The sequence below is a fragment of the Rhinolophus hipposideros genome (genome assembly GCF_964194185.1).
Source record: "Rhinolophus hipposideros genome assembly, chromosome: 6".
Taxonomy (NCBI): domain Eukaryota; kingdom Metazoa; phylum Chordata; class Mammalia; order Chiroptera; family Rhinolophidae; genus Rhinolophus; species Rhinolophus hipposideros.
In genome coordinates this window covers 6,022,183-6,047,406 of record NC_138052.1, presented here as the reverse complement: position 1 = coordinate 6,047,406, position 25,224 = coordinate 6,022,183, and positions in this window count along the sequence as shown.

Here is a 25,224-nt window from a genome sequence, read left to right as displayed (position 1 = left end):
TATATGAGATAATATGGCAGGTGATAAAATACAGCACCCTACTCATAGTAGGAAATCAATAAATAGTAGCTTCCATCTTTTTTATTATTACTTTGTCAATCTGAGTTTACTTAAATTGAGAGTCTTGCTTCATTTAATGTAATTGTGGCTGTGTGAATTCAGATTTTCTTTTCCTTTCAGCATTTCCCTTCTCAATTTATTATTCACTGCTCACTAAATGCAACCACCATGGATGAGCCCGAAGGTCCTGTTTACAAATGCACCACATGAAAACCAAACACATTTTTTCACACATACACACAACTGTTTCAGCACAAATAAAGATTATTTAGAAATGTATGAAGAGTCCCAAGATCCTTAAAGGAAATGAATTATCCTGGAAAAACACTCAAGCCAACCACCCTTGTGGCTAAGGAATGAGTGAAACCACTGTTCCTATTGGCTACGGGGCACCCACTTGGTCTTACTGTCAATCTGATGGGCAGGTCAAAGTGCTGACTAATTAGCACATTGCTTCCATTGGCCACATCACATTTATGTGAAAAAAGTACTTGATTAGATTTGTTTAACAACAACAACAGCAACAACAAAAAGTTTTCCAAGCAATAGTTATAGTTAAGAGTTTCGTTTCTTTAATTATTGAAAATAGAAATTTCTGGAATCATTCCAGTTGGGGTTCAAAATAAAGCACAACCTCAATGTCAGTCAACTCTAATTAAATTCTGTCACAGCCACTTACTGAATGACGCTATGTAACTGAATTCCCCCGAGCTTCAGCCTTAGTTTTGGCATTGTAAAATAAATGTTACTTCATAAGGTAGTTATGAAAATAAAATTAAAGAAAGATAACCAATGTAGAGAGTATGGCCCACACTAGTAATTCAAGAAATATAATAAGTATAATAATGGTCTAGCATTTGTTTTTTCGTTTTTTTTTTATTTGTTTTTTCTGTTTTGTTGTTTTAAATTATCTAGTGACTGTGATACATAGTCACTGCTTGAGTTCTTTGTAATATTAACTCATTTAACTGCCACAATCCTTTCAAGTAAGTACTATTATTATCTTCATTTTACTGCTGTTGCCTGTCCAGAGAAATGACCGACCAGTCATTGGCCAGGCCCTGTTCTCTGCACTGACCTTCCATCATTCAATCCTCATTGCACACTATGTGGGAGTTACATTATGGGTAGTATTTCGCAGAGGAGGAGATGACATTCATTCAGAGAAGCCAGGTAACAAGCATGCAGCCCTGCAGATCATAATAGCGAAACAGTCTGAGTCCAGGGATAGACTTAACTGCTATGTATTGCTGCCCTGTTTGATCAGTGAGCCTAAATAATTAAGGGAAGCAAAAGAAAATGATTCATTCTTGGAAATCACTTTCTGATGAAACACTATTGTTTTTAAGCATAATGCAGTTTACTGATTCCCTGGATCATTTACAGCCCTGCTGAGGACTGGAAATGAGACTGATCCTTCAGCCTCCTCATTTCTAGTGGGGCAGCCCATCTCACACACACCACTGTTCTCAGCCTATGCTGAGAAGAGAAGCCAGTACCTGTTTGCAAAGCGGAGATAAATAGGGAGCTAAATGGTTTTCTACATCTCAACTGTGATATTTATTCATGTGAAAAACAAAAATCTCACTGCATTAAAGTAATTTGATTTAGAAATATTTTCCTTGAAAAGGTTATAAATAGTGCCCCGTGCCCAATATTCTATGTAATGAAGGTACAAGGGGTAATATTTTCAATTAAATATTTAAAAACATCTCACCCATAAATTATTTTGCCAAAATTCCAGCTATAAATTCCATAGACACTAATGTATGGATTGAGAACCAAGTGTTTGTTTGCAGTGAAAGAGGAACAAAGAAAGCATATAAACATCATTTTAAGCTCCATGTGAGACAATCTCTGAGGATAGGTGTTCTTTACCGATCTATATTGGCTGAGTATCGGTAAAGGTATTTTATCAGGTATTTTATTATATTTTTTCCATTTAACTCAAGTATGGGCTTAATGTCCATACCCTTAATGTTGTACGCTTGTACAACACCCTGCCATTAAATCTTACAACATTGTTTCAATTATCTGTTTATTTAATTGTCTTCTCCACCAGAGTGTGAGCACCTTGAGGCCAGAAACTCTGAATTAGTTATCTTTGTGTCCTCAAAGTCTTGCCTAGAGCCTGAGAATGAAGGAAGGGGGAGCCCACATTTAATAAGTCACCACCATAGAGAGTTCACTGTGCAGGGACCATGAGCCAGAAGGTACTGTGAATGAGAATGAGGAGGAGAGATAAAAATAACTCTCTGCATGTGCTCTGCATACGAGAAACTTGTAGTCTATTTCAGTATTTCTCAACTATACTTTAACCTTGTTTTCAAAACAAGATTTTGAGAAACTTAATTTCTACAGTTTGTATTATGGAAACAACACATGCTTATTTTCTAACTATAAAGTCATTGCAAAATATTGACTATGCTATTTGACACTATCTCACTGCCATGTCACCATGGACTGCGGATCTCCTTTGGGAAGAGGTGTTTTGTACCCACTGGTTGAGAAAAACTGGTATAGGGTCAGGAAAATCATACATCCTTCTAAACATCTATGCCTAGTTGTATTAAACCACTATTAAAAGAATGGATTCCTCATTTTGCATTGTCTAGTGTATACTGTGTATGTGTATATATGTTTTAGAGATTCAGGTGATAGTCATGATTGAAACTAACATCTTACGTGTACTATTGTCACTGGTTAAATTCAACGTTTAGTCATCCAGGTATGCAATTTCATACTGTTGCGGAGGCTGAGACAAAGCTGTAAAATCTTATTTTTCTCTTTACAGCTGTGATCTTCGGCTTTTTAAGGGGGTGACTACACTTGAAAGGAATAATACAGAGGAGGTCATCTGTAGTACCCATTTCTTTGCTTCCACTGCTACTGCATTGCCTATCAAGAATCTGAGACGACGTCACTGCCTTTAGCTTTGTCCTAGCTTCAGTTTGCTTTTGAAGAATGACAGGACAAGTAGACCCCTTTCTAGTCTCATGTCTTATTTGTACCATTTTCCCCCTTATATCTTTCTAAGGATACCTCCTCTCTCTCAAATATCACCCTTAGTCTCACTTGGAAGTCTATTTTCCCACTGGTCTTTGAAAGACTTATTTCTTTATGATCATTAAAACAAACAAACAAACAAACAAACAAACAAGGTGGAGCCTTTTCTAAGGTAGAGCTAATTTATTCATGTTTTCCAACTACAAAATCTTCCCATCTGTTGGTTGATTCACAGTAATAACAGTTTTTCACTGACTTGTTGGTTATGACAGGCATGCGATTTCAGTAGAAGTTGTGGAATTTGGAAATTACCCCTGGAATAGCTGGGAAACTAAATGAACTATTCTAGGACCTGTATTATCTTCTGGCATGTGCATTTATTCATGCTGCATACTCATTGCCTGGGCACCTGTGCCAGACACTGAGCTGGGCTCTGTGGGTGAGGAAGCAATGGCCATGGTTGGGCTCTGTCTTCCAGAAGTTAAAGCCAATTGAAGAGACTTGTGCACAAATTGCTGCAGTTAAACTTATGGTAAGTGACTGATTCAGAGTGCAAACAATAAATTCTGCCATGGTTGAGAAAAGAGAACGATTAATAAAGTGTGAATTGAAACAACATATGTATCACCTGCAGCCTCAATGACCAGAACTTAATGAGTCTTTATGAATTGGTCACCAATCAACTGGCTTCAAATTCTCCCTATTTGTCCCCATAGTACATACTCCAACATTGATTGCTCGTGGGGTGGGAGGTCCCTTTCTTTTCTTGGAATGTATCTGGATAACCTCACCTTTAATCTATGTTTTTGTCCTTTTAGCATGTCCTCACGTTAAAAAGTCACTTTACAAAGCACTAACAAAATCTAAAATAAATCAATGTCTCTGCCCTGAGACCCGGGGATTGGCCTATGATTGCCAGGCATGGACGGATTTCTAGTCCCAGAAGTTTTTAAGGATCCCCCCCCCCACCTCCTTGTAGGATAGGCTCTATTTTTGATGCTCTGTACACATTCCCCATAGAAACAGCATATAAATCAGAATTAGTTCTTAGAACAGGCTAAAAAAACTCATGTAGTAACTCCCATAGTATTAGAAGCATAGAGTCACACTATTTAAGAAGCAAAGTTCACTACAAAGCACTGTATCCCAGTGGAAATGCAGATGAAGCTCTAATTTGAAATACCAGAAAGTTTGGTATGGGATTCATAGGAAAAGATATAATGAAAATCAAGAATAGGGGCGGCCAGACAGCTCAGTTGATTAGAGTGTGGTTCTCTTAATAACAAGGTTTGCGGTTCAATCCCCACATGGGCCACTGTGAGCTGCACCCTCCACAACTAGATTGAAACTACTTGACTTGGAGCTGATGGGTCCTGGAAAAACACACTTAAATAAATAAATTAAACACACTTAAATGAATAAATTAAAAAGTTCAAAAAAACATAAAATGTATCATGTTTCTGCTGCTAAAAGGAAGGGGAAATTTTCCCTCTTCATTTAAAAAAAAATAATCAAGAATATCCATGATTGTCCAATAATGCATCTTCTCTTACTTCTCACCATTTTCAGGGTCAATTTTTTGTCTTAGAAGTTTTTGGTCATTTATATATTTACCTCTCAAAGTGCTCTGGATGAGCCTATTGCTTTATCCTTTCAATCTGATTTGTGTGTTTTTCAAACTCTGGAATCTTATAGTCTCACAGTTTCTCTCCTAACCTCTTAAAAGTAGCCCAGTTAAAAACAAACAAACAAACAAATAACAACAACAACAACAAAAAACATTACAAGGCTAGAGAAAAATGTGAAACAGACAAGGGTAAAGATAGCTGTCTCTGACATTCCCTATTCCCTTTTCTTTACTCCTGACTATAAGTCTTTGGTGAATGTTGGCTCTTGTTGATATTTGTTTCACCATGGTTTCCCAAGGGACTTATCAGAAAGGAGATGCTAGGTGCAATTCCTAGTACATGGTAGGTTGTACCCTATAAATATTTCTTAAATTGAATAGTTTACTGAAACATAAAAACAAAACAACACAACAACAACAACAAAAAAAAAAACAAGAAAAAAATTCTTGTCAACTCTTGTAATGATCATACACTTTAGTTTTATATTGCTAACTTCCTTTTTTATTCTTGACATAGATAATTATTCTCATAATGGAAAAGTGCCTTTATAATGGACATAGACCAGATCATGTTAAATACACACAATGAACTGAACTCACAGAAATAGAACTCTTTTCTCCCATTTCTTGGTTCGATTGATGGAGCACCTAGAAGCCATGCTTGTTCAACATGATTCTGACCATACCAGTAGTTGATTGGTCAATGGGTGAGCCATGTGATTGAGTCTCGGCTAATCAGATGGTCAGGAGGCATGGTCTAGGAACCTTCATCTTTACCTTTTGTTCACCAAACAGAAATATGATGACCTACCATGACTGAACTTCCATGTTCCAGGCCTGCCATCTTTTTCTTGATCCTAATTTTTTCTTCCTGGGAAGAGACTTTGTTGGCTTTCCTGGATGACTGAGCCAATCACTCTCATAATTAGAACTTCTTCAAGTTTATAACAGACCATCTTGAAAAAAGTAGAATTTTTTAAAGAGAAAAAGCATCAGAGTTTTCTACCCCTTGATGTTAATCATTGATATTAATCATTCATATCTCACTCATTGTCGTGGAATTAAATAAGTATATATTGAAAAGTACATTGTGAGGTGCACCATTGAAATGTTCACCACCAGGATAATTGTCAGTGGCCTCTTGACCTTACCTGTATCTCACCTGAAACATTCATAGTCCATATCTAACGGCAGAGCTACATAGGAACACAAGGAAGGACTCCTAATTGCTGTCTGCAGTGCAATCCCAGATCCAAATATGACCATCTGCAGATCATTCCCACCTGTATGATACATAAGCACTTTGAGCCAATATAACCTCAAGAGAATTCCTTATTGACTTCCATATGAATTGCATCTTTTTTTGATGTTATGATTGTCACTACCAGATGCTAACCCCCAAAACAAAGAGTCATCCCTGTCTCAAACAACAAATCTCATTGGTTTTCATAATTAGTTGTTGCCTATGTCTCCTTGTTACCACCACTGTTACTATCTTATTCCAGGCCCTTAGGATGTGGGGCTAACCCTTTACTTTATTTCCCCAATTCCTTTTTGAGTCATCTTACACATTCTATGGCTCCTCAGACGAATTTTTTTTCAATGAAGTTAAAATTTTATTTCAACTCACAGAGTTCTTTATAATCTAGCACTGTATGCTGTCAGCAGAAACATCTCCTCCACCCTCACCCCCAAACACCTTCTGTCTCCATGAAACCCTATACTCCAGTCCCCAGTCTTGCTCATTTTTTTACAAGTCAGGAGTAGAGCCAGGACACAAACCCAGTCTGAGGATTCCAGGATTCCTTATCGCTTCCTTCTCTTGCTTGTAAATGGTTGGGAATTCTGTTGTTGCAGTTGTCTCAGCCCCCGACAACTGTACTCCATGGCATTCTTTTTGCCTCTCTTCTGTGCCACACATCTCTTACTCTCAGGCGGTGTCTGGGAGTGATTACCCTAAGTGATTCCCTGAGGATATGTACATTCTATCTCGGTCACTGAAATGGAAATTGCTACTCCCCACCATTAACCCCATGTCACCTTCTGATGAGAGTACTTGTCATTACAACCACCTTAACATTATTTAAAACCAGTCAGGCCACCACATTATTTAAAGGACTAAAATTCATGCTATAGCTAAAAGAAACATTTAAAAAGTCAATTATCTTAATGAGTTGCAAATGGGGGTAAACAGTGTGTGAAAGGACTTGCTGTGGACGATGGAAACTGGACAAGTACTACTGAACTCATGCACCAGTGAGAGCGGCTGCGTCTGAATACCTGGAGCAGAACAAACAGCTGTCCCACCAGGTACTGACTGAATTCTCAGTGAAAGGATGTGGGGGGCAGTGGGGTAGTATATTGGGAAATTGAACACAACATTGAAATCTGTATCATGGGAGGAAAAGAAACTATTTGTGGGAGAAAAGATAAGTAGTAGAATGAAAGATGTGGATATGATCAACATGGGGGTGGACATAACTCCCGTTCATTCACCATTCAATAGCTATGAAGGTGCACATAACACCTGTTTTATTCACCATTCAATAGCTATGGGTGCTTCTGCTATGTGATTTCAAAATCAAAAGGAGATTTAAGTCATCTTAGCTTCACTTCTATTGTACTGAGTCCCTGTATAATATTTTTTTTTTATTTTTTATTTCAGTTGTTTTTTTAAGGATAGTCTTAAGAAGTTTATTAGTAAAGTCCAATGCACTCCGAGATGTGGAGTGGATCAATCTCAAGAAGGGGAAAGGCCTCTCCTAACATTGTATGAAGGCTTTTATTGCTTTTTTTTTTCTCTTAATTAGTTTATTGGGGTGACAATTGTTAGTAAAGGTACATAGGTTTCAGGTGTACAATTCTGTAATACATTATCTATATATCACATTGTATGTTCACCACCCAGAGTCAGTTCTCCTTCCATCACCACATATTTGATCCCCTTCTGTCTCAGATTTTATCCCACTTCTGTTTAAACACATCTAAGCACAGGAAGTGCAGTCCTTTAATTTTTAAAGAGAACTGTTAGTTTGGTTCTTTTATCCTCTTTATTCTGAAACAAAATTTTCATACCAACTGACAAGCTTTGTTTTCTACTTTTTGGGAAAAAAAACATAAAAAAGCTACAAAATGAAAGAAAGAATGTGTGCACTCTTCTATATGTAACTCTTAAAATGCAAAATTTAAAGGTGACCATGTTCCTCAAAGAGGGGTATGTTTGCCTACACCAGGGCACATTCGGGTATGGCATAGGGTACACAACGCCATGGGATAGAGATGAGCAATGTTCCTAGAGTAGTACTTTCATTTGAATAAAACATTGGGTGATGACTCCTTGAATTTTGAATTCTAAAAAGCTTGTGCTATGCAGGCACCACCTGATGTAGAATTTTCACACTGGCTCTTCTCATAGATTTGTGAAGGCTGAGAGGGGAGAAAAATTGTCTGTGTGATAAATGATCGAAAAATCTGATCTAGGGTCTTTTTTCTGTTGTCATTATTTTCCTTAAGGTAAGCAATCTATTTTTATTAAAAAATCAATATATCATTAAATAAAATGAAATATTTCACACATATATTTATACTAGAATAAAAATCTTAATATAGTAGTTCAAGTGTTTTTCAAACAATTTTAGGTTTTATCCTGAGACCCCCTTGAGTAATGAATGTATAGAAAAGCTGAAGAAACATGGAAATGGACCATCCTTGGGTCCCCAAGCTCAGTATAACTCTCCAAAGCCAAATCTTCTATAATAAAATTCACTTGTTTTTATTATAAAAAATACATTTTACTCGCTTGCAATTTAGAAAATGCAGTAAACCAAATCAGAGTTAAGATCATATTGCAAATAAAATTTGACGCCCTATATTTTCTATTTACCAGTATTTTATGAGCATTTTCACGTGTATCAAAAAGTCTTACTAAACAGTCTCAATAATGGCTGTATATTATTCTGTTACTTGTTTACACTATAATTTATTTAATCATTCCTTTAATGTTGAGAATTTAAATTCTCAAGGCATTCTCTGTTTTAAACAATTATTGAATTACCATTTTTAATAAAGATTTATTATTTTGTATGTCTAGGATAGATTTCTAGGACAAAAAATAAAAACAAAAAAGACAGAAACAAAAAAGCACCATTCTTCCTGTTAAAGGTAAATAAATTGTTTTCATGGTTTTCCTTTGCTACAAATGGGTATTCCTATGTAAATAAGTCTTGTAGGTCAGCCAGGTTAATTAGGACTCCCCTACGAAGGCTAATATTCAGACAACTGTTTAGTATCATGATGGCTGGAAGAGTAGCTTTTGTCAGAAGTGAAGGCTGTCTTCTGGAGAAATATGTGCCCTCTAAGCTTGATTGTTGTCAGTTCTGAAGACCAGAATCACTCTCAGGTTTGATAATTCATTAGGACTCAGAGAAGTCACTGAAAGCTGTCATACACACAGTTACAGTTTAGTACAGTGAAAGGATAAAGATATAAATCAGCCAGAGGAAGAGACAAAGTGGGTGGAATCTGAGTTAAGAACTTTGACTCTGATTCATGGAAATGACTTAGCATTAATTCTGTTACAAGAAGACTGGTTTGCATAGGCTCAAAGTAATCAGAATATGCTGTCTTCAACTTAGAAGACCTCCTAGAGACAGAAGAAAGTGTCTGAGAAGAAAAACATTTCAGGAAAAGGAGATAGCTGCAGTAAAAGGTACTAGCCCTAGGGATACTCATGGGAAGTCATGGACATGGATGGGAGTGAGGGGCACCAGTTAGAGCATGAGGGGACTGGAAGGTTCTGAGTAAGAGGTGGACAGTCACAAAGCATTAGTCAGTATTAGAGAAGTAAAGGTTGAAACAACAAAAATTCTGAAAAAGCACATCTCATGCCTACCTCCCCATACACAGCACAAACAAAATAATGTATGTTAAAAATAATCACAGGTAACAATTGATGACATTTACTGAACATATAATCATGTGTTGGGTTCTGTCATAAGCTTATTGTATGCACTAGTTTAATGCTTCTCAGATGAATGGTCACAAAGAACCATTTATTTTTTCTCGTTTTTAATTTATCTCAATTGGATAATGATCATAGTTGGCACGACTAATGCAACACTCCTGGCACATGCCACTCAGCACAAAAATTTGACAACATCCACAGCAGACTCTGCCCTATTCAACAGGAGTGATCCCATCAACGTAGATGTAATGGCAAAAATACTATAATGTGTTTTAATGCTTCCTTTAAACTTCTGTACCTTTTCTGGACCAGTAACTAAGTACTCCCCAAAGACCCTTCACGGACGTGTGACCTATACAGTGTCATAGGACACAGGCTCCAAAGAATGTAGCACTAGTGTGGTGCTCTGTGGTCACCATTTTGAAATTCTTGATAACTGTTGAACAAGGGGGGGGCCTCTCATTTTCATACTGCACTGGGCGCTGCCCCGCAGGCTGAGCAGCACTGTACTGAAGCATTGAATTCTCACCCTCTGGGAGGTATATACTATCCTTTTCTCCGTTTTCAGAGGAGGAACGGGAGGCTCAAGGTGGCTGAGGGGACAGATATTTCTGAAGCCAGGCAGTCTGCCTCTAGAGCCCAGACTCTTAACCACAGACAAAGTAAGGGAAATTTGGGGAAATTATTAAATATCTGGTGATTCCAAAACAAAGGAGGACAAAAAATCCTTTAAGAAAGGAATTTGCCATTCCCAGCCCGAAGGAATAGCCTTGCTGGTATCAGACACGGCAGTGTTGGCATTGGGGCTGCACTATTCTACAGCATGGTAAAGATGGCAAGCAAGGACACTGGGCTGGCTTTGCTGTTTTTAAGTCCTCGCAGCTGCCTTCTGTCTATGTGGAGCGCGCGCCTGCGGAGAGCTGAGTGCTCCAGAAGGCCTTCTTTCAGCCTCCCTCGCATCGGAGCATGGCCAGGTGACTGAGGCTGCACATGTCACCGCATCAGACCAGGATCTGGTGTCTCACAAGAGCAGCTACAGGAGCGGATTCTCTGGTGGCTGAGGAGGGTCTCAGCCACCAGGGCCAGGAGCAGGGGTTGGGCCCAGGCCCAGGGAAGAAGTCTTGTCCGTGACTTTGGTGGCATGAATTCAGAGATGAAGGCAGCGGTGTCCCTCACTCACAGTGCTGGGATGTGGGTGTTTGTCCTGCTTGTGGCCTCTCTTGGCTCCTGCCCCTTTTACAGCCAGGTTTTCCACCCCGCACTATTCTGTGACTACCTGACTTCTGTTCAGTCATTTCCACTTTTGCTCATAACAACACCCGCTCTGAGACAAAGACTGAATGCAAAGATGACATAAATCTTGACATTTCAAAGCAAATGACAGTCCCAGAAGAGTGAGGTACTCTGGATTATACAGGAACAAAAAGAAAAGTTCCAGACATACCATAAAATGATGGAATTAGAATGAGGTTAATTATTCATTTTAAAATTAAATATTAATAATCAAGATTAATAACAATCTTCCACTTATGGAATGCAGTTCCTATTTGAAGAACCTCTAAGACCTTATTTGAATTTATAAGCCTTGATAATATAGAGAACATAAAATCATTAATTAAAACATGAAATTTATGAAACATATACATCTTTAAGCAGCAAGACAAAAAGATTCACAGAAGCCTAATTAGCATCCATCATTAACAGAGTTTCAGAGAAGCACTATTCATTGGGTCTGTCAGTTCTCTCCACTGATGTCTTTGTGGGGTGCAGTCCTTTGCCTCTTTGTCCCATGTCCCCAGGAGCTGCTTTTCCTCCTCTGACAGCTTTTCTTAGCCCAATGTGACCCCTGCAAGCTATTGACTCAATCATAAGTTGTAGAAGGTGTAGAGCTGAGGGAGGGAGTACATCTCTATTCTATAATGATGGCCCACAAATCCCAAGGTAAGGAAGCTCAAATAAGGGAAAACCCACACGTGTGCTTTTCATGTGCAGGATAGGGAGCAGTCAGTTAGTGTGCCAAACCCTGGAACAACGTGGTCATGTCAGCACACGTGGCTACTTGCACAGGATCTCCTGGTCACCTGACCCTTATCCAGAAGTCAACACAAATAGAACAATAGCTGCCACCTAGTCAGTGTCTATTAAATGAATACAGTATTGCACTCGTATCCATAACCTCCACAACCCAGCACTTTTAGGTGTCACCGTAGTATTGTGTTAGTCAGGGTGGGAAAGGAAAGAATGGCTCGGTATATGTGAAACCAAGAAGAGCTTCATGACAGGTGGTGTGCAGGTGGTGTGGACCAGGCTAAGGTAGCCTGTGAGTGAGGGTGAAGCTTCACAAGTTCTGAGGACGAGCTTCAGTGAGAAACCCTTACCACTGGCATAAAGGGAAACACGAGAGAGAAACAGTGTTTCTGGAATCTAGCAAGGGCTTAGCAGTGCCTCATCAGTTAGGAGCTAAGGCCACAGAGAAATGCAGTCACTGCCAAGACACCACAGGAAGGCGGGAGGTTACAGAAGACAATGCGTCCCTCTGCCCTGAGCCACCCCATATGGACTCCCAGGACAGGTATTCCACAGGCTCAGCCTTCCGGAACCCAGAAGGGGGCAGAAAAGATGTGAACATGGGAGGGGGGTGGGGAAGCAAATAAGAGGTCAGACAATTAAGTTTGCGAACTCATCCTAGAAAAAGTGCTACATACCTCGTTGCTGAATATCACTATGGTCACTAAGCTACGAATATTGTCAGACCTCGCAGAACAATTGTCACAGCACTCCTTTCCTATGTGAGAAAGCTGGCGCTTGTACAGCTCTCTGGTCGCAGAGCTGGGACTTGAACTGAAATAATGGAGTTCCTTTTCCTGTCCATTGGGCCTCTGCCTTGCTCCCCCAGGGCTGCTCATGTATTTTTACTTAAACATTCTTAAAGCCAGACCATTGAATATAAACTTACCATGGGCATGAAGTCTTAGTCATAAACAACCTACTCTAAATGTGAAATGTTTGAAGTCTCATATTTTACCTTAAATTTTAATGAAATTTTGTGTGTGTATTTGTGTTGGAGAAGATATAGGTACACAGGTGTGAGTTTATTTTCAATAAAAGTAACACTGTTCATTTCTCCTGAAGCTTTGCGTATGTGAAGGCAAGCTCTGATTGCTGTTGCTTTCCACCTCTCAGAGCACAAAGACACGAGTTCCAGGAGAAGTCCTCCCAGGTGTAGGAAGCATGGTGGCCCCTCCTGCAGCACACAGGCCTGTGAAGGATCAAAGGGACAGCTACAGAGCTCCTGCATTAAAGTGCCACTCTTCCCCTAGGTGTGAATTCTCAGTGTTCATTCAGGAGTGATTACTCTTTAAAAAAATATTTACACTCTGAGGTCTGACAATTAAGTTCGCAAACTGGTTGCAATGATGTTGCTAACCTTTTTTAATATCAGAGAGATTATTCATTATGAATTTGTACCAACTGAACAAACAGTGAACCAAGTTTACTATTTGGAAGTGCTGAGAAAGCTGCATGAAAAAGTTAGACAACCTGAACTTTTCACCAAAAATTCATGGCTCTTGCATCATGACAATGCACCAGCTCACAGGGCACTGTCTGTGAGGGAGTTTTTAGCCAGTAAACAAATAACTGTATTAGAACACCCTTCATACTCACCTGATCTGGCCCCCAATTACTTTTCTCTTTACCCAAAGATAAAGGAAATATTGAAACGAAGACATTTGGATGACATTCAGGACGACAAGGGTAATACGATCACAGCTCTGATGGCCATGCCAGGAAGAGTTCCAAAATTGTTTTGAAGGGTAGACTAGGTGCTGGTGTCAGTGCATAGCTTCCTAAGGGGATTATTTCGAAGGTGACCATAGTGATATTCAGCAGTGAGGGATGGAGCAATGAGTTTGTGAACTTAATTGTCAGAACTTGTAGTTTGTAATCTGGTTTAACAGCAAGTTAAGAAGCAGCAAAAGTGGCACATGAGGAGGGAGCGGGGGAGAAAGGCAGAAGCAGCCACTGTGACAAAGGTGAGCAATGACACAGAGTTAGGTGGCCTCAGCAATTGAGGTGAGGGCCTTGGGGACAAGTCCCTTCTTAGGTCTAGGACTGAGGGTTTGTACGTGCCTCTGTTCCAGTCCCATGGGAGACAGTGTCTCAGAGCAGCAGGCAAGCAGGGCAGAGCTCTGTGTCTGGAGTGTGCCAGGTGGTAGCATCTCAGAAATGCAAATCATCCACTCCCCCATTCACTACCACCTATTAGGAGTCTGTTATGCATTTGCATTTTAATAGGCATTTTACATGCTTTCTCCTTTGTCTTCATTGACAATGCTTTAAAAAAATCCTCATTCTATAGATGAGCAATAAAGCTCAAAGTAATAAAGAAGTAACTCAGTCAAGGTCAAGAAGTTTAAATTTGTAGGACTCTGGTTCCCAAACCCACCCAGGCTAACTTACGCTAGTACTGCTCTCCCTGGACTTAGTTTTTAGCCCCAAAGATGTGACCATGGTGGAGAAGGACCATGGGGCCTAGAGTTGGTGTCAGAAGTTTGTGTTGGCTTGGGGCTTGAGCCTCAGTGTTAACAGGAAAACCGTGAGTGAGAATGGCTGTTACGTGATCCTGTGGTATTTCCACGTGACGTGTCCCACTGTTACCAAACAAGGGTTCTCTGCCCGATGAACATAGGAGCATGACACTGGCTTTTGAGAGAAGAAAGGAGTTTTATTTGTAAGTCAACTGGCAAGGAGATAGGAGGCAAAGCTAAGAACTGTGTATCCAGATCCAAGATTCAGGTGACATTTTAAGGGGGAGCAATTAAGACTTCACAAGTGTTACTTCTGAGTGGTGTTTCAATGTTGCTCGCAAGTGGTATATCCAAGGTTTAAAACCTGGTTCCGGGTCTTGTTAAAAACAAGACAGGACCAGGCTCTGTGGTTATAATACTTGTCATTATGGTCAGGGCTCTAATCATGCAAACCTGGGTGTGTGCCCGGTCTTTTACCACAGATGTGCCAAACGATGTTTGCAAGTTACTTACCTTTTCTGATCTTCTGTTTTCCCATCTGTAAAAAGGAATTAACAGTTTTCTACCTCATGGAATGATTGTGAGGATTCAGTGAAATTAGGCATGAAAAACATTTTGTACAACACCTGGAACCGGGTTCTTCCAGGAAAAGCCTTATAGCATATGCACACTTGTTAACTTGCCATTGTGACGTACTGTTTGTCATCTATGTCTGCATAATTAGAAGAGTTGATGGGAGAAGCAAAGAAAAAGTTCCGATTTGGAAAGGAGCAGGTATTCCCAAGTTAGAGTACTTAAGGGTGCTTCCTGGGGGAAAGGGTATCTGGCCAGACCCCTTTGGGGCAAGAAAGCAGGAAAGCAGTCTAGCAGAATGCTGGCAGGAGCCTCTGTGGCTCTGTGGTTTACAGGCTCTCAGTAGTGGCTACATACTGAGACACCTACGGATATTAGCATGCCTGGGCCCCAGCCCGAGATTCTGGTATAATCAGTCTGTGTACAGCCTGGGAGTCAGAGTTGCTCAGATTGCCTGATGATGATTCTACTGTCTGGTTAGGTGTCATATTACCATGACTTTCTCCTTCTCAGCCATCCAGCCTCTGTTCTGAAATCCACTGAAAATGTCCTGTTTTCTCCCAGTCTTGCACTCCCACTCTCATTTTCCAGAGTTTCCACAATAGCAGAACTCTCATTCTCTTCCCTCTTATCATCCTCTTCAGTCTGTAACAGAATGTGACTGTCTCAGCTCAGACATGTATGTAGGTAACAGTTACCTTGACCCTTTCCATCTTCTGTGAGCTGCAAAGTAATTATCACCCTGTGCTCTGCCCTGGCCTGGCCTGTTTCTTAATGAAGACTGTGAGTTCCCAGCAGCAGAAATGGAGTCCTCATCATCTTTGCAGTCCCAACCAGGAACTAAGACAGTGGGAACAGTATGAAGGCAGGTGTGAACCGAGAATGTTTTAGAAAGTAAAATAGGGACATATTTAATGGATTGATTGTGTACACTATTAAGCCATTATTAGGCCAGGAGCAGAAACCTTATCTTAAAAGCCATCTTGACTTGATCCTGTCTTGCTTTATCTCCTAGGGGCCTGTGATCAGTGGGCCTGGAGGGTCCTGACTGCGACCTGGGGCAGGGGTGTGGAGCTGAAGGGCTTGGTCCTGCCCTGAAACCCTTTGTTAATGAAAACCCCCTGAAGAATTAAAGGAGGAACAGCCTCGTTTACCCCCTCCTATAAAACTCCATACCCATCTCTGCTCAGAAGAGGTTATGATCTTTTCCCTTTGCTCTAGCCTGACCTCTTGCAGCTCAAACACCCCAAATAAATTCTAATAGACCAATCTTCATCTCCTGCGACTCATTCTTCCAGCCATGTCTAACATACACAAAATACCAAAAAGTATGACATTTTTCATGACCAAGGGTGATGAGCATATGCATTGAATGGTTATTTGTGACTCCCTCCCCCACCCACGCCGTCTTGACTGGGTTAAGACTTGCCTGCAGAACCTATTCTCCAGTACAAACCAGCTGAGATACTAGCTTTACTCTGTTGGATCCATATGTTGCTCCAGACCCTAGCAAGCCAAATATTAGGGTAAGAGTGAATTTTCCTTCAAGAAGCACAGTATTTCTATATTGAGTGCTCAGTAAATATGTCACTATCCCTGAAAAACCCCAGTCTCCTGAGTGGTTGGCTGGTGGTGCATTTCTAATATTATTGTGTAAGTCAGATATTATATGCATGACTTTCTAAACAGGGATAGCATGTTAAAATAGAAACAGTCACCTGCAACACCATCAACTCAACTCCCCCTTAGGACCCAATCAGCTTTTTCATACCTGAAAAAAAAAAAAATGACTTCCCCAGGGGTAAGTGTTAACTAAAATAAGTTGGGTTCTGTGGTTTGAACATCAGCTCATATCCTTTAGCCATCACTCTCCCATAAAGGCATGAAGACTAGATTAAGGGACAAGGAAGGAACCAATTACTTCATCAGAATTAGAGGACATCCTCCATGCTTTCTGTTAAATGTCCTTTACCAGACCTTATGCTTTACCAGGGAGCAGGGCCTCTGTTTTGTATTTACCTCCCTTATTGTCATCAATTCACTGACTTGGCTGGAAGAGTAGCAGAAAAGGTGGTCATTTTCCCATAACAAACACCCAACCACTATAAGCCATCCAAATGCAAAGAGAGTTTTGAATGTGACTTTATGGGAAATAAAGTCAGCTTAACATCAACCAAAATGCCTTGCTCTCTGACCCTAGCCCTTTTGTTTATTTTTTCTCCCCTTTGGAACATTCTGCAAGTCATTGGGGCAGTATATTCCTTATGCAATTTCATGAGTTTTACTTAGAACCTAATCTATGAAAGACCATTATAATTTGAAAACAAAACCAAATTGTGGTGTGGATTATATAGATCCCCAGAGAAAGAGGGCCTGACTGGGTCTGGGTTTGTAGGACTGACCTTTGCCCAGCAGACAGTAGGCACCCACCCTCCTGGAATGATGAACGGCATCATGATGCCAGACGAAATTTGTGGCCTTCTACTGGTCCAGGGCATGAGCCTCCCTCTGGTCTAAGCAACGACACTTCTCATCAGTGACAAATGGGCAGGAGAGGAAATACCTCCACACTCCAGGAACATATCCTCTGTAACTTGAACATGCAGCTGATTCCTGCAGCAGGGCCTCAGGGCTTGCTCTTCCTCTCCTGGGAGTACTGTTCTCTGGATCTTATGTGAGGTGTGATTAAAACAAAAATAAATATGGCGAATGTTGCTCCGAGTGCCTTCCAACTGAAAGGCTGGGATGTTCAATACGGGAAGCAGTGCACTGAACCTTAGTAACAGTGTGTGACAAGTTTCAACTTGTACGGTGCAGTCAGTTGGGTGTGAGCTACAGTGGAGAGAAGGTGTGTTTTAAAGTGTGCCATAAATCATCCTCCATGGTGACAACACGCCTTGTTACACATCGCGTCTGGTATATGGCAATTTCTGTCAAAAAAAAAGCATTGCAGTGTGTCCTCATGCACTTTGTTCAGTGGATCTGGCACCGTGAACCTTCTGCCTCTTTCTCAAAGTCAAAATGAATATGAAAGGTAAACATTTTGAATTGATTCAGAACATTGAGACAGCCACGACAGCACAACTAAAAACACTCAGGAAAGAGGACTTCCAGAACTGCTTCGACAAGAACGATGGGATAAATTTGTTCAAAGCAAATGGGAATATTTTGAGGGGGATTAATGGCAATGTATCTTTTACTATAACACATTTTTAAAAATTTAAACTTTCATTGTACTTTGTGATCATGCCTCATATGTCTGCTTCTTTCTAGTACACTGCTTTCCTTTTATTTTATTTTTAATTTTTTTTATTGAATTTGTTAATTAGTATTGGCTAAGATTGGTCAATGTGTTTGTCCTAATTTCAATCAGTATTACTATATGTCAGCTGAAAGAAGGATTTTTTTTTTTCCCCAACCCTTCACCACCCCTCCCCTTTGGCAACCATCAACTTGTTCTCTGTATATATGGGTCTTTTTTTGTTTTGTTAATTTTTAATTAATTTTTTGGATTCCACATATAAGTGAAATCACATTAATTGTCTTTTTTTGTCTGACATATTTCACTTAGCATAATAACTCCCTGGTGTATCCATGTCATTGCAAATGGCAAGATTTCATTATTTTTTATTGCAGAATCACATTGTATTAAGTGTGGGTATGTATATATGTATGTACATACCAAAGGTCCCCAAAAATGTATGCAAGTGGACACTTTGGTCAATGTTGCTCAAGCAGTAGTTTGCCATAATCAGAAGTGTTTGGACACTGATGGTAACCACTTTGAGCACCTCTTCTAATTGCAGAAGTCAAAGGTGACGTATTCATCTTTTGTTATCAGTATATATTGAGTATTACAATTTTAATACACTTTCTTTTATTAAAATGTGTATACATTTCTTTTGGCACTCTCTGCATATATGTACATATATATGTGAGGTCTGACAATTAAGTTCACGAGCTCATCCTAGGAAAAATGCTACATACCTCATTGCTGAATATCACTACAGTCACCTTCAATGTACTCCCCTTGGGAAGCTATGCACAGATGCCAGCACCTACTCCATCTGTCAAAGCAATTTTGGGACTCTTTTTCTGGAATGGCCATCATAGCTGTAGTCATATCACCCTTGATGTCCTGAATGTCATCCAAATGTCTTCGTTTCAATGTTTCCTTTATCTTTGGGTAAAGAGAAAAGTAATTGGGGGCCAGATCAGGTGAGTAGGAAGTACATTCCAATACAGTTATTTATTTACTAGCTAAAAACTCCCTCACAGACAGTGCCCTGTGAATTGCTGGTGAAAAGCTCAAGTCATTTTCATCTAACTTTTTCACGCAGCCTTTTCAACAATTCCAAATAGTAAACTTGGTTAACTGTTTGTCCAATTGGTAGAAATACATAATGCATAATCCATCTGATATCAAAAAAGGTTAGCAACATTGTTGCAACAAATTCACGAACTTAATTGTCAGGCCTTGCATATCGTCTTCTTTGTTCATTCTTCTATCGATGGACACTTCGGTTGTTTCCGTATCTTGACTATTGTAAATATTGCTGCAACAAACATAGGTGTGCTTACATCTTTTCAAATTAGTGTTTTTGGTTCCCTTTGGATAAATACCCAGCAGTGAAATTACTGGATTGTATGGCAGTTCTAGTTTAATTTTTGAGACATCTCCATACTGTTTTCAATAATGGTTGCAGTAATTTACAATCCCCTCAACAGATTATAAGGGTTGCTTTTCCTCCACATCCTCACCAACACTTACTGTTTGTTGATTTTTTGATGATAGCCATTCTGACAAGTGTGAAGTAGTGGTATCTCATTGTGGTTTTAATTTTAATTTCCCTGATGATTTTGAGCATCTTTTCATGTCTATTGGCCATCTGTATGTCCTCTGTGGAGAAATGAGAAACATCTATTCAGGTTCTCTGCCTGTTTTTAATGGGATTTTGTTTGTTTCTTTGTTTTTGGTGTTAAGTTGTATGGGTGTCTCATACTCCAGGAGATCAGAAAATTAAGTGCCTGAACATGTTGTAATGATGTTTCTAACCTTTCTGGTATCAGAGGGATTGTTCATTATGAATTTGTACCAACTTGACGAACAGTTAACCAAGTTTACTATTTGGAAGTGCTGAAAAGACTGTGTGAAAAAATTAGACGATCTGAACTTTTCTCCAGCAATCCATGGCTCACGACCATGCACCAGCTCACACGGCACTGTCTGTGAGGGAGTTTTAGCCAGTAAACAAATAACTGCATTGGAGCATCATCCCTACTCACCTGATCTGGTCCCCAATGATTTCTTCCTTTACCAGAAGATAAAAGAAATATTGAAAGAAAGAAATTTTGATGATATTCATGACATCAAGGATAATATGATGACAGCGCTGATGGCCATTCCAGAAAAAGAGTTCCAAAATTGCTTTGAAGGGTGGACTAGGTGCTGGGATCAGTGCATAGCTCCCGAAGGGGAGTATTTCAAAGGCTACCATAGTGATATTCAGCAGTGAGGTATGCAGCACTTTTTCTAGGAGGGGTTTGCAAAGTTAATTGTCAGACCTATTATTTTGGATATTAATCCTTTACCGAATGTATCATTTGCAAATATTTTTTCCTATTCATTAGATTGCCTTTTTATCTTTTGATGGCTTCCTTCACTGTTCAAAAACTTTTTAGTTCTGATGTAGTCTCATTTTCTTCTTTTTGGTTTTGTTACTCTTGCCTGAGGAGATAGATATATCAAAAGTTATTGCTAACAGTGATGTCAAACAGTTTACTGCCTATGTTTTTTTCTAGGAGATTTATGGTTTCAGATTTTACACTTAAGTCTTTCATTCATTTTGAATTTATTCTTATACATAGTGTAGAAAGTTGTCCAATTTCATTTGTTTGCGTGTATCTGTTTAGTTTTTCCAATACTATTTACTGAAGATACTGTCTCTACCCCATCATATCCTTACCACTTTTATCATAGATTAATTGACCGTATAAGAGTGGGCTTATTTCTAGGCTCTCTATTTTATTCCATTGATCTACCTATCTGTTTTTATGCCAATACCATGTTGTTTTGATTATTATAGCTTTGTAGTATATTTTGATATTAGGAACTGTGATACCTCCCACTTTGATTTTTCTCACAATTTCTTTGGTTTTTCAGTGTCTTTTGTAGTTGCATATAAATTTTAGGATTGATTTTTCTAGATCTGAGAAAAATGCCATTAGTATTTTAATAGGGATTGCATTAAATCTGTATATTGCTTGAGGTAGTAAGGACGTTTTAACGATATTAGTTTTCACAATCCATGAGCATGGCATATCTTCTCAGTTATTTATATCTTCTTCAATTCCTTTCCCGTGTCATATAGTTTTTGGAGTACAGGTGCTATACTTCTTTGGTTGAATTTATTCCTATGTATTTTATGCTTTTTGATGCAATTGTCAATAGGATTATTTTTCTTAATTTCTCCTTATCATTCATTATTGGCATATAGAAACACAACAGATTCCTGTATATTTATTCTGTATCCGGCAACTTTACTGAATTTGTGTATTAGTTCTAATAGTTTTTTGGTGGAATTTAAGGTTTTCTACATACAGTATTATATCATCTGAAAATACTGAGAGTTTTACTCCTTCCTTTCCTATTTAAATGTTTTGTTTTGTTTTTCAATTTCTTTTTTCTGTCTGATTGCTGTGGCTAGGACTTCCAGTCCTATGTTGATTAGAAGTGGTGATAGTGGGCATCCATGTTTTATATCCGATCTTAGAGTAAACATTTTCACCTTTCACCATTGAGTATGGTGTTAGTTGTGGGTTTGTTATATAAAGTCTTTGAATGTTTGGTAGAATTCACCTGTTAAGCTGTCTGTGGTGATCCCCCAGGTAGGCCAAAGCACCGGAATAGAGCTCCCACCTGCCCCATCAAAGTTGCAGGGAACATTAACAGTGATGCTGCCCATTTCCTCTCGCAACTCCCAGAGTGCTCCCACGGTATCCCAGCCTTCTCTATTTAGTTTCTTTCTTTTGTTTTTTTAAAAAGTTGCTCTTTCAGCCCTCAGGTGTCTCACAGTAGTTACACCTCTTTATTTACAAGTATATTTGAGTTTGCTCAAGGGAGTTCAGTGTCCTCCTATGCGACCATCATCTTGGACCTCCCTGGACCTACTTTTAAATTCCTTCTCTTCAATTCTATGTAAATTACACACTTGAAGCCCCATTGCTTTCTAATATACACCCTGAACTTATATTCTACATAACATGCAGCACTACACAGTTATCTTTCATTACCTGTTAATTTTCTTGTTTATTACCAGTCACTCCCCACTCAAGTGTCAGGTCAGTGAAATCATTTGTCCCCAGCTTTATTTTAAGCACCCAGAACAGTGACTGACAGAATAAGCATCTTTTAGACTGAACCAGAGTAAGAACATGTGAAAAATGTAAATGGTGTGGTTAGACTGGAGCCAGAAAACCTCAGTTTGAATCTAGGCTCAAAGTCAAGTGGTTTGATCTTGAGTAAAATATTTAAATTCTCTGGACTGTAGTGCTTCCACCTGGGAAAAGAACACTTACCTTGTGGGGTGAGGGGAGGTTGGTGGTAGAGCCCTGGGGTGGGAACAGTCACAAAAACAATGTTTGTAACTGTTCTCTTCTGGTCTCTGCAAATCTGCAGGCTTGTAGACGTGGGTTGCATTCAGAAGATGCAGTATCACAAAGCCAGATGCTGCCTTTGTTGCAGCAAATTAGGTGAGAATATATATGAAATGATTCTATCAGAATGACTGATGAATTAGCAGTGATGAATATTACTTTGTTTACTCTATAACACACTATATAAAATGTATTATTTCCCTAACTTTCTCTAGATAATACAGACAGCAGCCAATAACTAAGTGACAGCTGCTCTTTTTATACTTGTGGGAATGAGGTGAAGCGTGGGGGTGGGGTTCAGGTAAAAGAGACAGAGACTAAACCTTATGTTGTAAAAGCAGGAGCACGTCAGTGGGCTAGGGAGAGAAGCTGTAAGGATGTGATGTATCTGTGTAGTCACTATGACTAGAAATGACCTCAAGAGTTCAGTGACCTCAAGAGTTCATCAAGACCAAGCATTGTGAACCAAAGGTAAATAGAATCTGCAGTCAGGGAACTACATCTGAATCCTGGATGTGTTACTTATTGTCCTGTTTGCTATGGATGAAATAATCAACTTACAAGAATCTGTTTTATAATCTTCAGATTGTTGATAAAAACATATAGCCTAAGGATTTAATGTGAAAATCAAATGAAATAGTTTTGGTAAATATGTCTAGCACAAGTCACTCAAAACAAACAAACAAACAAACAAACAAAAAACAAAACAAAAAAACGTAAAACAAAACAAAGAAAACATAAAACAAAACAAAAAATAAAACAGAACAAGAACAACAACAACAACAAAAATCTTCAATACCAGGTAGCTTTTACTATTCCTCAGTGAATACTGTAGTTTTCATATTTATTGTGTTGTATTGCAGTGTGTGTTACAAATAAAGCAACTGAAGTCAAGACGTTAATTGATTTATTCCAAGACACTGGTCCAGCTGAAAAGGAACTGAAAACGAACTGAAATCACTTCCTGTGCTGTTTATTCAGTGGTGCCTTTGGCACTCCACAGAGCAATGATTTGGGGTTATTCAATGATTTGATCAAGTTCCTGGTGTTTGGTGACCTCCAGGTTCTTCTTTTCTAGTTTGTCAATCAGCGAGTCACTGAAAGTTTAATAATATCTCAGGGTTTGATAAGATACTGAGACTTTGAAAAGGCAAATGGCTTAGTTGGGTGTGTATGAAAAGATCACTGTTACAAACAAGCATTTAATCATCAAATTGTGACCCAAATACCAAGCTAGGTTAAGCGTGCAGGTATCAGACTGAGGAATGAGCTCAAAAAGGATATTTGGTTCTGCTTAGATTTTCTTACACTTGTCTGTCTGATACTTTAAAATTGAGTAGATGGGGAAATAGCAGAGGATACACACAGAAATGGCTGGAGGCCACCTCCAATGGGATATACCATCACCCTGTGACAGTAAGAATTCCTTGTCTAAACACTGAGGACAGAAGTTTACCCCCAGCCCTCTACTGTCAGAACAGTCTGTGAATAGTGGCACATCCAAATGAAAGATGTTAAATATTCAAAGAAAAAGTCAATGAGGTGGAGAGTGTTTCTACACAATTCACCACCATCAACTAACTTCTGTTTTGTCAAAGAAAAATATGTGTATATACAAAGGGTACCAAAAAATGTATACACATTTTAAGAACAGAAAATCTGTATTAAAATTACGAGGATGGTAACCACTTTGAGCACCTCTTGTAATTGCAGAAGTCAAATGTGACTTGTATTCATCTTTTATTATCGAGTATATATTGAGTATTACAATTTTAATACAGTTTTCCTTTTTTAAATGTGTATACATTTTTTTGGTTCTCTCTCTCTCTCTCTCTCTCTGAAGTATATATATATATATCTCATCACAGTTTTGTGTAATCAGATCGTGAACTGACCATAGAGGAGTTAATCAGACTATACTTCAAGGAATCTGGAATTTGGACAGTGAAATATATATATAATCTTATAATCTGATGGAAATATATATACCATCTGATTCCATGAAACTGTGATGATGGGTCATGCACTTGCCTGTAGGTAGACTGTGTCCCTATAATTATGTGAGCAAGAAGATAATAATTGGCATGCCTTCCATAGGCAAAACTGGCAATGTTTATTCTTATATCTCAAGAGAAAGAAATAAACTAGCAGTCATAAGCAACTTAGAATTTACAAGACATTCTTTAAGAGAAGACAATACTGGATTATTGAGCCTCACCATCTCTTGGATGGAACTTCTTAGAAAATTATTTCCTTCTCTACGGTATAATTTCATATTTAATAAGCCCCAGTGTAGGAGACCAAGATCTTTCTATTGACACACTACTAATATATTAATAAGCTGATATATAAGTCCCGTTTTCTCTGGGTACTCATAATGACCAGTTTCCAGACTAGCAAGCACAAGGGCAAAAATGTAAATTGTGGAGAATTTAACAAGGTCCTAGCTTCTGTCATGGCAAAGATATTGGCTTTCTAGATGGAGTAAACACTTGCTAAAATATTATTAGTTTAACTCCTTCAGCAAATTTTTCATGTCCCCTCACAATGCAGCCACATGTAATTGCAAAGGCCTGAAAATTGTAACATAATATTTCTCAAACTTGCCTGCACAATGAAACCACATGGGAAAATTTTAAAATATTAACCCCTGGATTTTATCCTTAGAGATTCTGATGTAATTTCTGAGCACTGGGAATTTTAAAAGCTCCAGTGTGTGGGGCTGGCTGAATAAAAGGATGGTAGACAACTGGCTGTGACTTTAGAATTTTGCTGAAAGACCAGAAGTAGGTCCTTTATCTGCCCATGCA